A 14,600-nucleotide genomic window follows, 5' to 3' on the forward strand; every position below is an offset into this window, starting at 1 on the left:
ATCTCCGTGGGATCGACCCTTACTCACGTAAGGTTTATTACTTGGACGACCCAGTGCACTTGCTGGTTAGTTGTGCGAAGTTGTGAAGTTATGTTTGGACCATGGTATGGTGCACCAGTTATTGGCGCCATTGCCAAGGGACAATCAATTTTGAACAACAATTCACAAATTTTACAACCTCAGAGTAACAATTTCGCATACCACCTAACCTTCCTCCAGAATCACTTTTGACGTTCTGCCTTTGTCATGGTGGTTGGTAATGCTTCATATCTTCCCCTCTTGCAGTAAACCTATATCCATTGGCTTCATCAAGGATCTCCATATGTTCTAGAGAGAGAACTTTGTTGATGGTGAAAACCTTAGATAACTGAGATGGGATGGTGGGGAGATGAGGTGGGATATCTAGGAAGTAGGCTGAGATCACTTTATCCCCTAGAGAGAAATCCTCTGTAGGGATCTTCTTGTTCCTTCATCTCTTTAGTGCCTTCTTCTTTGTTTCTTTTGCTGTTGCCCTGCTCTTTGTGGTCTCTTTTCCTAGGGAGACTTTGTTGCTGGTCTCATATGATTATGGTGGTTTTGCCTCCACTTGAGTTTCCTTTAGCTGTGATACCTTCTGGCTGTTTTGCTTAACAACCAAGGGGATTCCCAGGTGTACATTTTGTGCTTCAGTGCTGGTTTCTCCCACCAGTGCTTTGTTGTGATTTTCCCTTGGTTCCTTGTTTTCCTGATCTGCTTCTTGTGAGGGTTTGAAGACATTGAATGCGAGTTGTTTATCATGTATCCTCAGTATTAGCTCTCCTTGCTCCACATCTATGAGCGCTCTGGCTGTAGCTAGGAACGGTCTTTCCAATATGATTGGGTAGATGGGACTCTCTTCCATTTCCAATATGACAAAATCTGTGGGGAGGAAGTAGTTTCCCACTTTCACCAACACATTTTCAACCACTCCCACTGCTTGTTTTTGAGTTTTGTCAGCCAGCCTGATGACTACGTCTGTGGGCATTAGCTCATTGATCTGCAGCTTCTTCATGAGAGATAGAGGCATTAAGTTGATGCTTGCTCCCAGATCGCAGAGTCCCTTATCAATCAGTGTGTCTCCTATGGCACAGGGAATGTGAAAACTCCCTGGGTCCTTCCTTTTTGTAGGCAACTCTGGTTGAATGAGAGTAATGCACTCCTTATTCATCACTATTGTTTGCCCTCCTTTGAGTGAGCTCTTCCTGGTCAGCAGCTCTTTCATATACTTAATGTATGAGGGCATTTGTTGGAGAGCCTTGATGAATGGTATGTTTACATGAAAAGATGCAAACATATCAAGGAACTTTGAGTATATTCTTTTTTCTACACCACCCTTGAGTCTTTGGGGAAAAAGTGCATAGAGTTTCAGCAGCTCCTTCTGTGTAAGTGTGGTTTCTTTGTGATCCTCTTCTTGTGTCTCTACTGAGGTATCTCCAGGTTGTTTTAAATGTTTGTTCAGCTCTTCCTCAGTACCCTTATCACTTATAGTGACCATCTTGCAATCTTCCCATTTGACCTTCTTTGCTTCACCTCTCGGGTTCTTCTCTGTGTCACTTGGGAAGCTATCAGTAGGTTTAGGAATCTTCTCAGAGAGGTATCCCACTTGAAACTCCAGCCTCTTGATGGTGTCTCCCTGGTTCTTGATATTGGCTCGTACCTCCTCCTTGAACACCTTGTTATCTTGGATTTCCTTACATATACCTTCAAGTAGAGCCTCAATCCTTGATAGTCTTTCTTCCGATGATGGAGAGTTGAGATTGGAGGGATGAGAAGGGCTATTTTGGCTTTGGTATGGATGTTGAGATGTGTTGTTAGGTGAGTGCGGATATGATCTCTGTGTGGGATGTTGGTGAGCTGCATTGTTGTTGGGGTTGTGGCATCTCTGATCTTGGCCTTGGTCTTGTTGATTTCCCCACCCAAAGCTTGGGTGGTTCCTGCAGCCAGGATTATACGTTTTGGAGTATGGGTCATGGTTCTGCCTAGGTGAATTTCCAATGTAGTTGGCTTGCTAAAGTGGTGAAGTGCAGCTACTTGATTCCTCTCCATCTTCTTGGTGAGGTCAGCCAATTGCTTGGTAATCATCTTGTTTTGAGCTAGCAGTGCATCCATATTGTTCAGCTCCATCGCTCCTCTAGTGTTGCCTCTTTCAGAAGCATAGAAGTAGTCATTCTCAGCTACAGTCTCAATGACATCTATGGCTTCTTCAATGGTCTTCTTCTTGTTCAGAGATCCCCCGGATGAGTAGTCTACTGCCTTCTTTGATTCATAAGAAAGACCTTCATAAAAAATGTGCAACTGCACCCATTCATTGAATATATCTGGCGGGCATCTTCTTGTCAAGTCTTTAAACCTCTCCCATGCTTCATATAGAGTCTCACCATCTTGCTGCCTGAAGGTTTGTACCTCAGCTCTCAACCTGTTGATCCGTTGAGGAGGATAGAATCTTGCCAAGAATTTGTTCACTACATCTTCCCAGGTTGCTAAACTCCCCTTTGGAAAGGATTCCAGCCATTTAGATGCTTTGTCCTTGAGTGAGAAGGGAAACAAAAGTAGTCTACAGGTGTCAGGATGAACACCATTAGACTTCACAGTATCACATATCCTCAGGAAAGTGGTTAGATGTTGATTGGGGTCTTCTTGGACACTTCCTCCGAATGAACAATTGTTCTGAACAAGGGTGATGAGCTGTGGCTTTAGTTCAAAGTTGTTGGTATGTATGGTTGGCTTTTGGATGCTACTTCCACAATTTCCTGGGTTTGGATTGATGTAAGAACCCAGAACTCTTCTCTCTTGTCCAACCTGATGCGCTGGACCTTCTCTGCCATGGTTGTGAGCCTCTTCTTCATGATGGTTCTCCATATTCTCATCCATGTCTAGTTCAAAGTACTCTTCCTCTTCCTCAGCACCAACTACTCTCTTCCCTCTTGCTTCCCTCCTTAATCTAAGGAAGGTCTTCTCAGGTTCAGAATCAAAGGAAGTTGAAGCCCTGCTTCTTCTACCTGTCATACAACCAATAAGGCACAAGCAAAAAGGATAGATGCAGACAGTATTTTCTGCAGAAATGCTGTTAGTGTGAGTGATGCAATATATCAAACAGTTAGTGGGTTAGTGAACTAAAATAGTAAAAAAAATATACAGATAGCACCACAAATGGGTGAGAGGTAAAGGGAAGGAAATAACTGAAACTGAAAGTAAATTACTCAGATGGAATTAAATCAAACAAAAGAAAAGTGCTCAATCTAGTTATCCACCAATTTAATCATTGTTGATACAAAATCAATCCCCGGCAACGGCGCCATAAACTTGATGCACGAAAACTTGTCTCTTAACAAATCTCCCTCGGCAAGTATACCGAATTGTCGTCAAGTAATAACTCACAAAAGAGTGAGGTCGAATCCCACAGGGATTGATTGGTCAAGCAACTTTAATTGGAGGAATGTTCTATTTGAGCTAAGCAGAATTTGGTTTGAGAGTTGCAGGAAATTAAATGGCGGAAAGTAAATAGCAGAAAATGTAAATGCTGGAAATAAAGAGCTGAAAATAAATGACGGAAAGTAAATTACAGAATCTTAAATGGGGAAAGGGAGTTCAGCATGAAAGTAAATGGCAGAAACTAAAGAGAATGGGTAAGATCAGAAATGGGGAATTCATTGGGCTTAGGAGATGTTGCATTCTTCGGATCAAGTTCATTTTCATCTCTTCCTCAATCAATGCATTCATTGATATCCTTGGCAATCTTAAGTGATTGAATTCTAATTCCTTGGTAACTCAATCTCTCAAATCTTGATCAATAGCCAATTCCTTGGTCTAATTGCTCATGAGAAGAGATGAAGTGTGGTCACTGATTATACCACATGTATTTCCAAATCAAAATATTGGGAGAATTATATGTTACCATATCTGCCCAAACCCCAATTTGGTCCAACATGAGAAAGCATTTCTAGCATGATCTCTTCATTCCTCTTCCAAGGTTCAGAAGAGATCTAAGTATGAATAGTTTCTTTTCCAAGACAACTATCCAATTGGATGAAGATTGAAAGCTTTCAAGTAAAATCAAGAGAAAAGAAAGAAGAAGAATAATGAAAACTATTATTGATCCATCAAATTACAACAGAGCTCCCTAACCCAATGAAAGGGGTTTAGTTGTTCATGGCTCTGGGAATGGAAAGCAAAGATGGAGAGTACATTTTGAAGTAAAACTAGAAGTTACAGAGAAAGTAAAATTCTACGGAGAGTATTCCTCTCAATCCCCAAAAGCTCCTCTCTAGTTCAAAACTACTCCTATATATACTACTCTTCTGATCTTCTAGTTGGCTCTTCAAGTCTTGGATATGGGCCTTTGGATCTTGAGTTGAAGCAGTTTTGAATCTTCAGTGGGCTCAGCTTTACTTGCAGAGAAAGTGTGAAGTAGGCATGGACTTTGGCTAGGACGTTAGTGGCGTTAACGTTAAGTGAAAATGTGGGTTCGAGAACGTTAGTGACAATCACCTTTTTCACTAACGTTCCTAGCCCAAGATGAGTTACGTTAACTTCAACGTTAGTGGCACTAACATGACCACTAACGTTGCCTCTTGATCCATCGCGAGCGTTATTGGCGTTTACCTTTGCCAATAACGTTGCCCTTAGCCCCTTCTTCCCTACGTTAGAGTCCACGTTAGTGTAGCTAACGTGACTCTTAACGTGGGTATGCCTCAACTTCGAGAGCATTAGTGACACTTACCTTTGTCACTAACGCTCCAAACACCCCTTCTCACGTTAGTGCCCCACGTTAATTATCTTAACGTGGCCACTAACGTGGTGGTAATTGTCTTCTCCAACGTTAGTGACAAAGGTGAGTGTCACTAACGTTGGCTCATCAATTCTTTCCTCCACGTTAGCTTCCACGTTAATGTAATTAACGTGGCAACTAACGTGGCTCATAGTGGCCTGTTCCAACGTTAGTGACAAAGGTGAGTGTCACTAACGTTGGCGATTCCTTGCTCTTCCCACGTTAAAGTTTACGTTAATGTAGTTAACGTGACTCTTAACGTATCCAATTGGGCTTAGTCCAACTTTAGAGACAAAGGTGAGTGTTACTAACGTTGGCATTGTCTTCCCTCTCCACGTTAGAGTTCACGTTAACTGAGTTAACGTGACTTTTAACGTAGCAAATTGCCAATTGGGAGCGTTAGTGGTATTAACTTTTACCACTAATGCTGGAGCTTCCTTTTTCTCTACGTTAACTACCACGTTAATGTAGTTAACATGGCAATTAATGTGGGCCACGATGGTTTCAAAGGCATTATTGGGGATCACTTTTCTCACTAATGTTGCAAGTGTATGCCCATTCCACGTTAGTGGTCACGTTAATTAGATTAACGTGGCTGCTAACGTAGTTCTTCCTTGCTTCTTTTGTCCTGAAATCAAGCAAATACAATGTATCAAAGCTCTAATCCAAGTTATGATATCATGCATCATCTATTTTATCATTCAATTCCTGCATAATTCTCATAAAATGATGTACAAATTCATGATGTTTACTTGAATCAAGATGTAAGTGATTATCTACCCAAAACTTGCTGAATTCCTAAGAAAATACATGAAACTACCCTAAAACAATAAAGAAAAGGTCAGTGAAACTGGCCAAAATGTCCTGACTGGGGGAATGGGCACAAACATATGAGTTTGAGCAATGGGCACAAACATATGATTGTAAATTAAAGCAATGAAAGTTAAAAGTGATTTATATTATTCTAAATAAAAAGCCTTGACTGGGGGAATGATTAATTGGAAGTTCTATCCTTGTTGAAATTCTCTCAAGTGTAGTATAAAGAGGTTGTTATTTTCACTTTGTTAACCCTTACTAAATAAAGGAAAGTCAAGTGATTGAGCTAACTCTTATTCGCAAATCCTAGTCCTCTCCCTTGGGAAGGTCTAGCGTTAGTAAATAGAGAATTAGCCAACAACTTCCAATTTAACTAATCACTTGAGCATTCCAACTCAAGTGTCTCCTTTTAATCAACTCCCATGTCAAGTTGGGAATCTACTCCATTGACATGGATACCATCTTCGTTGTTGGGAGTTTGGAGTAGAAAAGAGACATAATAATGGAAATAAAATTGAAAGCAATTAAATGAAAAGGTATTCCTTGTATTAATAAATTCTAAAAACAATCCAATTGTAACTCTAAACAATAATTAAGAATATGGAATAGTAAGGGAATAAAAAAACAAACTAGAATAATAACTTCAACGGAGGTGATGACTCTTCTCAATATCCAAAGCAAAAGCATAAAACTAATAAACTATGAATGTAAAAGAAAACCTAGAGGAAGAGTGATTTTTCTCTAGATTCCGATCTAAAAACCTAAAACTATGCTAATGAGAATGTGTGTTGAGTCTCTGCATGTTCCCTGGCTCTAGTATATGTTTTTGGGCCGAAAAATGGGTCAAAACTCGGCCCAAAATTGCCCCCAGTGTTTTCTGTTATTTATACAGATCGCGCATGTCACGCGTACGCATCGCTGGTCATCTTCGCGTGTCACGTGAACGCGTCAAGCACGCGCATGCGTTTTTGTGCAAACTCCAATCCACGCGTGCGCGTCAGGTACGCGCACGCGTCGCTGCAAATTTCTCCATATCGCGCGCACGCATGAGCCATGCGTGCACGTCGATGCTCGCTAGTTATCTCCTTAGTTTCTTGTGTTCCTTCCATTTTTGCAAGCTTCCTTTCCATTCTCTGAGCCATTCCTGCCCTATAAAGCCTGAAACACTTAACGCACGAATCACGGCATCAAATGGTATAAAGGGGAATTAAAATATACAAATTAAAGACTTCTAGGAAGCAAGTTTTCAACCATAGAACAAAACTAGGAAGGAATTGTAAAACCATACAAATCATATGAATAAGTGGGCAAAAGATTGATAAAAACCACTCAATTGAGCACAAGATAAATCATAAAATAGTGGTTTATCACTTGTCTATGCAACTGAGAGGCCCCTTGTCTAGTAGAGGAGTGATGAGGGAAATTCCCCCAGAGTTTTGAAGAATTGGAGGAAAAGGAAAAGTCAGAGGTCAAGTTAGGATTGAGTTAGAATTTAAGAGCTTTAAATAACTTAACTTGCTTATGGTTTCCAATTATAGTTTTAAGTTTTAAAATCTGACTATCGGAGTTCTAGGATTGCCTCTGGCTTTTTCAAGACCTTATATATTATGTATGTGGGCACCATTGCCATGCTGAGAACCCCCAGTTCTCATTCCATACAAATGTTGTCTTTTTCAGATGCAGGTCGAGAGGCACCTTGCTAGGCGTCTGGAGTTTCTTTTGATGGCAAAGTCAGGTTAATGTATCTTGAGAGACTGGGGATTGTATATATGTATGTAAATATTTTCTGGCCGACCTTGGCTTCGCAGGTCGAGTTAGGAGCTTGATATCCAGTATCTTTTGACACTCTGTTCCTATTATATATATGTATCCTTACTTTTCTTTGAACACAAGTTTCCGTTTACGTGAGCGTTGCGCTTTTCTTTTTTGCGAATTTTGTATAAACTCTTCAAGGCTCCTCGTTATAAATTTCTTTCAATTATTATTATGTATATATTTTATTTTAGTGGTCGTAATACCTCACCACCTCAAATTTACGACTTAAGCATAAAGTTCTGTGTGGTAGGGTATTACATTATGGTATCAGAGCAGTTCGTTTCTGTAGAGCCTGAGGGACGGACTGACTATGCTTCTGGGCATACTCTGTGTTCTGTGTATATGCTACCTAGGATATCTGACTAATATGTGTAGCATACTTGTTCACGAGCATGCATTTGGGACTCTAAAGCACTAAACTTGAGATATTGAGACTGATCACCTTGATATCAATTGTTTGGTGTGATCAGGGACCAAATGGCATCTCAAGATCCGGGCAAGGTACTCGCAGAGAAAATCTTATGATCAAACCAGTGGGAGGATATCAAGACGGGAACTCTGGTGCTGGTACAAGTAACGCAAGTCAAGATTATAGGTCTATGACCCTTATTGACTTTCTTAAGAGTGGTCCACCTCAGTTTAACAGAAATGTCAACACTTTGGAGACTGATCAGTGGTTCCGAGATGTGGAGAAGATTTTGCACACTCAGCGTGTTCCCGAAGCACAGTCTGTGGAAATAGTAATCCAAATGTTAAACGAAACGCTCAGAACTGGTGGAAGGCGCTATGTCACACCTTGTAGGTGGAATTAACTGATATACATTGGAATAAGTTCAAGACAGAGTTTTACGGAAAATATTTCTCGTAAGCAAATTGCACGCAAAGGAGTTGGAACTAATGCAACTGAAGCAAAAGGATATGTCTGTTGCTGAGCATACCCGAGACATCAACAACTTGTGCCGTTTCTCAAAGACATATTAAGAAAATCCAGCCGATTATAAAGAATGGGCTTGTGCTCAGTACGAGAAGGAACTTAGAAGAGATATCTTCAATTACCTATATCCACAAGGAATAAGGAGTTTCACTGAGTTGGTTAACAAGAGCCAGTTCATAGAAGATTGCTCCATGAATTGGGCGCTGCTACAGGAAGGCTGTGGTAAGACTACTCCAGATGAGTAGCACAGGGCTGGAGTAGGTTTATGTTTTCGATGTGCGGCACTGGGGTATATGTCCAGGGATTGTCCGTGAGGGAGAGCCACAGATGCGGGATGGTTGCAACAGGATCGAGGTAAGTGTAATACTAGACACGTAAATCGGATTTGTTCTGTTTGAAGGTGGAACTTCACATTCATCTAGGTCGCATGACAGAGTTGAGAAGTTTAGGATTGGAAAGATCAAATAAAATATTGAACTTGGAATCTAACTAGAAGTCGAGGCCAAGAGAGTGCTTCCATCTGTTTTCTTTAGTAACCGAAATTATCGAGGGCGAAAATTTTTGTTAGGGGGACAGGATGTAAACCCCAGGTAATTAGTAACTAATTAACCAAAAAATTAATTATTATTTAAAGAAATTAAAAAATTAAATCTTATAGCTTGATGAAGTACAAATAATTAAAATATAAATTTTAACACTAATTTCAAAGGTTTTGGCCCAAAATTAGGCCGAATGGGCCAAATAGGTCAAACCGAACCCATAATAAGCCCCAAGCCCAACCCAACTCACCATATATTAAGAGCATTAGCTCTTTTGCTTCCTCAAAATAAAGAAACACTCTAAAACATCAAAAGGGGGAGAAGCAAGCATAAGCAAAACCTCTATTCAATTTTCTTTCATCATAACTTTTAATCCAGAGCTCCGATCACCACACCATTTACGGCCACGCGATCTCCGAGCTCTACAAAACCCGAACAACTTGGAAGGTAAGCCTCAGTTTCTTTTCTGGCTTCTCACCCCTTCTTTTTTGAAATCTTGAAGCCATTATGTTGAGATTGTGTTGAATTTCGGTATTTAGGATCGAACTAGCTTTATGGGCTTGCTAGGTCTTGTCCCAAACTCTCGATAGAAAGGTGAAAAACCTCTAACCCTTGTAAAATTGTTAAATTAGTAAATCCTATATTGATTTTATTAATGTTGGTATGGAATTAGATTGTAAATATGTAATTTGGAACCAAATTGGTGGTGTTGGAAGCTTGATTTTGGTCCTTGGAAGATGAGTTATTGTTGGTGTGCATTTTGGCATTTGAGACGTCGGTGGAACGGCGGTGTTTGCGGTGTTCTGGGCTTTAGGAGAAATCGGTCAAGGTATGATTTTGATTTATCGTAGATAATATACAATGTTTCGTGAAAACATTGGTTAGATGACCATAGGATAGGTTGGAAATGTATAAATATGTTAATGCTTAGTAATCTTGATGTAAATGTGGAATTATATTGAGAATGGATCGATGAATGATGATTTTGTTGTTTGATAAGTTTGGAGTTTGATGATGATAATGCATAATGATGAGTAATGTTGTTTGATCTTGGGTTGTAGGAAGCAGAAAATTGATAAAAATGAGTAATTGATGCAACGGGAAGGTAATAGAATGGTAGTAGACCTATTCTATATATGGTGAATGTTGTTTTAAGGAATAATGCATTGGTATTGAGTTGAAAACTTGGCAAAAATAGAGGTTAGTGAATTTTGAGAAAAACTGATTTTTGAGAGAATTTCAGTGGGCCATAACTTGTCTTCCAGACCCCCAAACTTTTCCAAACTTCTTTTGAATGAAAATTGGGTCCGTGAAGTTTACGGTATTTGATAAACGGACTAAAAATAATTTTTAACAAAAAAGTTGTGCTCGTCGAAAGTTTGGTGTGTAAATGTATTTTTCAGCACTTAGCATCGTTTTACTATTACTAAAGGGCATACGTGCGCGACACACACAGGCGAAGCGGGTGTTAGGTTCTATCCAGACGTTCCCTGTATGCGGGCGTGTGCATATGTATGCGAGAGGGGTAAATGACACCCCGTCGTACGCGCAACATGGCATGCGTACGTAGGACCCTGTTTTCAAACACATTGTATTTTTGTAATTTAAACATGATTCAAACCTCTAAACCTCTATTCTTACTCTTTAAAACCCCGAACTTAGTTTTAATTATAGTGAGGCATTAGTAATTTTGAATAAGAAGTAAGTATTGAAGATAATGATAATAATAATAAAAAGTGATTGAATTGAGAGGTGAATCTTAAGATTGGCGATGACTGAGTATGGCCAGATTGGCTGAACTGGCAAGGTCTGGATGTGATTCTGTTTGTGTGTTACCTCGAAAATTGTGTTGGCGCCTGCACTAGACAAGGACAGAGGTTCCATCCCGTTTTACTCATGGTTGCAGTATCGTGATGGGAACGGATGTTTTATCTTGCCTGTGGTGAAGACGGCAGTTTCATCCTGTTCAAGAGGTTGGCAAGTTGAGGATGAAGGAATTCCCTCTCTTGTCGTGATATGGATGTGGGAAAGGTGAAAAAATACTCTCCTTCGTATTGTGTTCCCCCACATTCTTCTCTAGTTGTAAGGTGGAAAGGCACACTCGTTCGATGTGGAAAGACACACTCCTTCATGATACTTCCAGGAAAAGGTGAAAAGGCACTCTCCTTCGTTAAAGTTCCTCCTAGGGATGTGCAACCTTGAGACAATATCTGGGTTAGCTACCGAATGTGTTGGGTTCTGGCAATTTAACCAACACATGAGCTCAAGGCCAGTAGGATAGACATACATCATATGTATTTGTATGACTTGTTTGGGTATGCATGTTTTGGTTTGCCCAATTGTTATGTAATATGCCTATATGCTACATGACTTAACTGTAGTATCTGTTTCCTTAATTGTGTTTTCTTATATGTTTTGCTTTTCTATGCAACTAAGAGGCCTCTTGTCTGCCAAAGTAGTGACGAGGGCAATTCCACCGGAGTTTTGGAGGTTTGGAGGAAAGGAAAAAGTGAAAGGTCAAGTTAGGATTGAGTTAGAAGTTAAGAGTCATAAATAACTTACCTTGCTTATGGTTTCCAATTATAGTTTTATTTTTTAAAATCTGAGTGTCAGAGTTCTAGGATCGCCTCTGGCTTTTCTGGAACCTTATATATTATGTATGTGGGCACCATTACCATGCTGAGAACCTTCGATTCTCATTCTATACAAATGTTGTCTATTTCAGATGCAGGTCGAGAGGCACCTCGCTAAGCGTCTGGAGTTTCTTTTGCAGGCAAAGTCGAGTTTATTTATCTTGATGGAGACTTGATGGAGAACTAGAATTTATTTTGGGTATTTTGAGAGACTAGGAATTGTATATATATATATATATTTCCCGGCCGACCTTGGCTTTGCATGTCGAGTTAGGAGCTTGATATCATGTATCTTTTGACACTCCGTTCCCATTGTATATATATATATATATATATATATATATATATATATATATATATATATGTGAATATTCCCCGGCCGACCTTGGCTTCTCATGTTGAGTTAGGAGCTTGATATCATGTATCTTTTGACACTCCGTTCCCATTGTATATATGTATCCTTACTTTTCTTCGTACACAAGTTTCCATTTACGTGAGCGTTGCACTTTTCCTTTTGTGACTTTTATTTAAACTTTCCTTCAAGGCTCCTCGTTAAAAATTCCTTTCAACTATTATTATGTATATATTTTATTTTAGAGGTTGTAATACCTCACCACCTCAACTTTACGACTTAAGCGAAAAGTTCTGTGTGGTAGGGTGTTATAATGATGATATCAATTTTTAATAGGGTAACCATTTTTAATATTTGACTTATCTTTAATATTGTTTTAGCTTGTGTTGTTTGAATGTATATTGTATATTATTGCATATTGTTGTATATTTTTTAATAGGTTAATTTTTAAAATATATATAGGTCATGGCTCCTCATATCAACGGTAAAGGTGTCAAGGGTCGTAGAGGTTCTTGCACCACCACCACAGCCGCTATTACCACCGCCTCCACCTCTTCTGGGACTTTGGTTGTGCCAGATTTTCAGTCAAGACCACTTATCCAACAACCGTATTTGATGGTGCCTAATCCAGGCTGCACGGGTCCTTTTACACCAAGTTGCCCTACTCCAAGATGTATGGGTCCTCCTCCACTACCCCCTCCTCCAATTTCGATTCTTCCTCTGCCTCGCAATTCTAGTCTATTAGTTAATTCAGAGACACCTGAAAGCTCTAGTACATCTTCTCCATCAGAGACTATATCGGTTCCTAATGCTGTCACAAAAAAATATTGGTTCCATATGGAAAAACAAGGTAAAATTTGATGGCTTGAATTAGTGATATAATTAATCTTTTTTTAGTTTCCTAAACCAAAAAGTTTGGGGATGTCCCTCTTCTGACAAAGAAGCTTTGGTTTAAGGAGTGGAAGGTAAAAGTAACATATATATTATGCAAATCATATAAATTATTCTAAGAACAAAATAGGTTATTTTCTTGTCTTATTATCACCAACAAGATTTTTTTCTTATATCATAGTATCCTTTTTATATGTAGAGCCACTTTCTTATTACTGATGATGATGAGGAGGAGTTTTTTTTTTTTGGAGGGCTTTCAAGTATAGGACAAGTAACCAATTCAGCTAAATGATGTCAGATATCCGTGAAGGTATGGATACAACCCACGAATGGCTAATTCCTGCTTACAAAAAGGTGTTGGAAAGGTACTGGAAAACATATGAAAAATGGAAAAATATAAGGAAAAAGTAAAGGAGAATCGAGCGTCACTCTTTGGTGGTTCTATCTATTGCGGTAGTTCTATTCTACTGAGCTCAACTATAGAGAATATGGTAATATAATTTAAGTAGCTTTAGATCTTGTTTAGTAGACATTTATTTATGTGAAACTTTTCTTAGTTTGTGTTTTATGTGAAACAAAAGAAGCAGTTGGGCCGTACACCAACCCACGAGGAAGTCTTCAAAGAAACCACATACTTAAAAGTGACAAGTCTAAATGGGTGGACAAGCGCTCTCAAGATACTCAAGTGAGATATAGTATAAATGAAATCATTAATTAATTAAAATGTTATATAAATATGGCCCTGGGTTTGTTTGCTTATTGGTGCACGAATTGTGAATTACACTTTTCACAACTCGTACCACTAACCAGCAAGTGCACTGGGTCGTCCAAGTAATACCTTACGTGAGTAAGGGTCGAATCCCACGGAGATTGTTAGTTTGAAGCAATCTATGGTTATCTTGAAATTCTTAGTCAGGAAGTTAATTATATTTATCAGTTGAATTGCGAATGAACAAGAGAGCATGGGTTAAAGGTTACTTGTTATGCAGTAATGGAGAATATGTTGGAGTTTTGGAGATGCTTTGTCTTCTGAATCTCTGCTTTCCTCTGTCCTCTGATTCACGCACGCACGTCCTTCTATGGCAAGTTGTGTGTTGGTGGGTCACCGTTGTCAATGGCTACCATCCATCCTTCCAGTGAAAAGGGTCCAAGTGCGCTGTCACCGCACGGCTAATCATCTGCAGGTTCTCAGTCGTACCGGAATAGGATTTACTATCCTTTTGCGTCTGTCACTACGCCCAGCACTCGCGAGTTTGAAGTGCGTCACAGTCATCCAATCCTAGAATCCTACTCGGAATACCACAGACAAGGTTTAGACTTTCCGGATTCTCATGAATGCCGTCATCAATCTAGCTTATACCACGGAGATTCTGATCAAGGAATCTAAGAGATATTCATTCAATCTGATGTAGAACGGAGGTGATTGTCAAACACACGTTCATGGATTGAGGAAGGTGATGAGTGTCACTGATCATCACCTTCTCCATAGTTAGGCGCGAATGGATATCTTAGATAGGAACACGCATGTTTGAATAGAAAACAGAAATACTTGCATTAATTCATCGAGACACAGCAGAGCTCCTCACCCCAACAATGGAGTTTAGAGACTCATGCCGTCAAAGAGTACAAAGTTCAGATCTAAAAATGTCATGAGATACAAAATAAGTCTCTAAAAGTTGTTTAAATACTAAACTAGTAGCCTAGGTTTACAAAAAATGAGTAAACTATGATGGGTGGTGCAGAGATCCACTTCTGGGGCCCACTTGCTGTGTGCTGGGGCTTAGACTTAAACAATTCACGTGCACAAGGCTATTTTGGGCGTTCAACGCCAGGT

The 14,600-nt window shown here is 39.6% G+C and overlaps 1 non-coding gene and 1 pseudogene across 1 annotated transcript; both read left to right on the plus strand.

The window, feature by feature from the left end:
- Nucleotides 1-2,329: 2,329 nt before the first annotated feature.
- LOC148554988 (small nucleolar RNA R71) lies at nt 2,330-2,436 on the plus strand. The gene has a single exon (XR_015886929.1). It is a non-coding gene; the product is annotated as a small nucleolar RNA R71 (small nucleolar RNA).
- A 9,904-nt stretch (nt 2,437-12,340) lies between these two features.
- On the plus strand, nt 12,341-12,885 carry LOC148554989 (uncharacterized; annotated as a pseudogene).
- Nucleotides 12,886-14,600: the final 1,715 nt, after the last annotated feature.

The sequence above is a fragment of the Arachis ipaensis genome, chromosome B6 (genome assembly GCF_059453495.1).
Source record: "Arachis ipaensis isolate K30076 ecotype BB chromosome B6, ASM5945349v1, whole genome shotgun sequence".
NCBI classification, from domain to species: domain Eukaryota; kingdom Viridiplantae; phylum Streptophyta; class Magnoliopsida; order Fabales; family Fabaceae; genus Arachis; species Arachis ipaensis.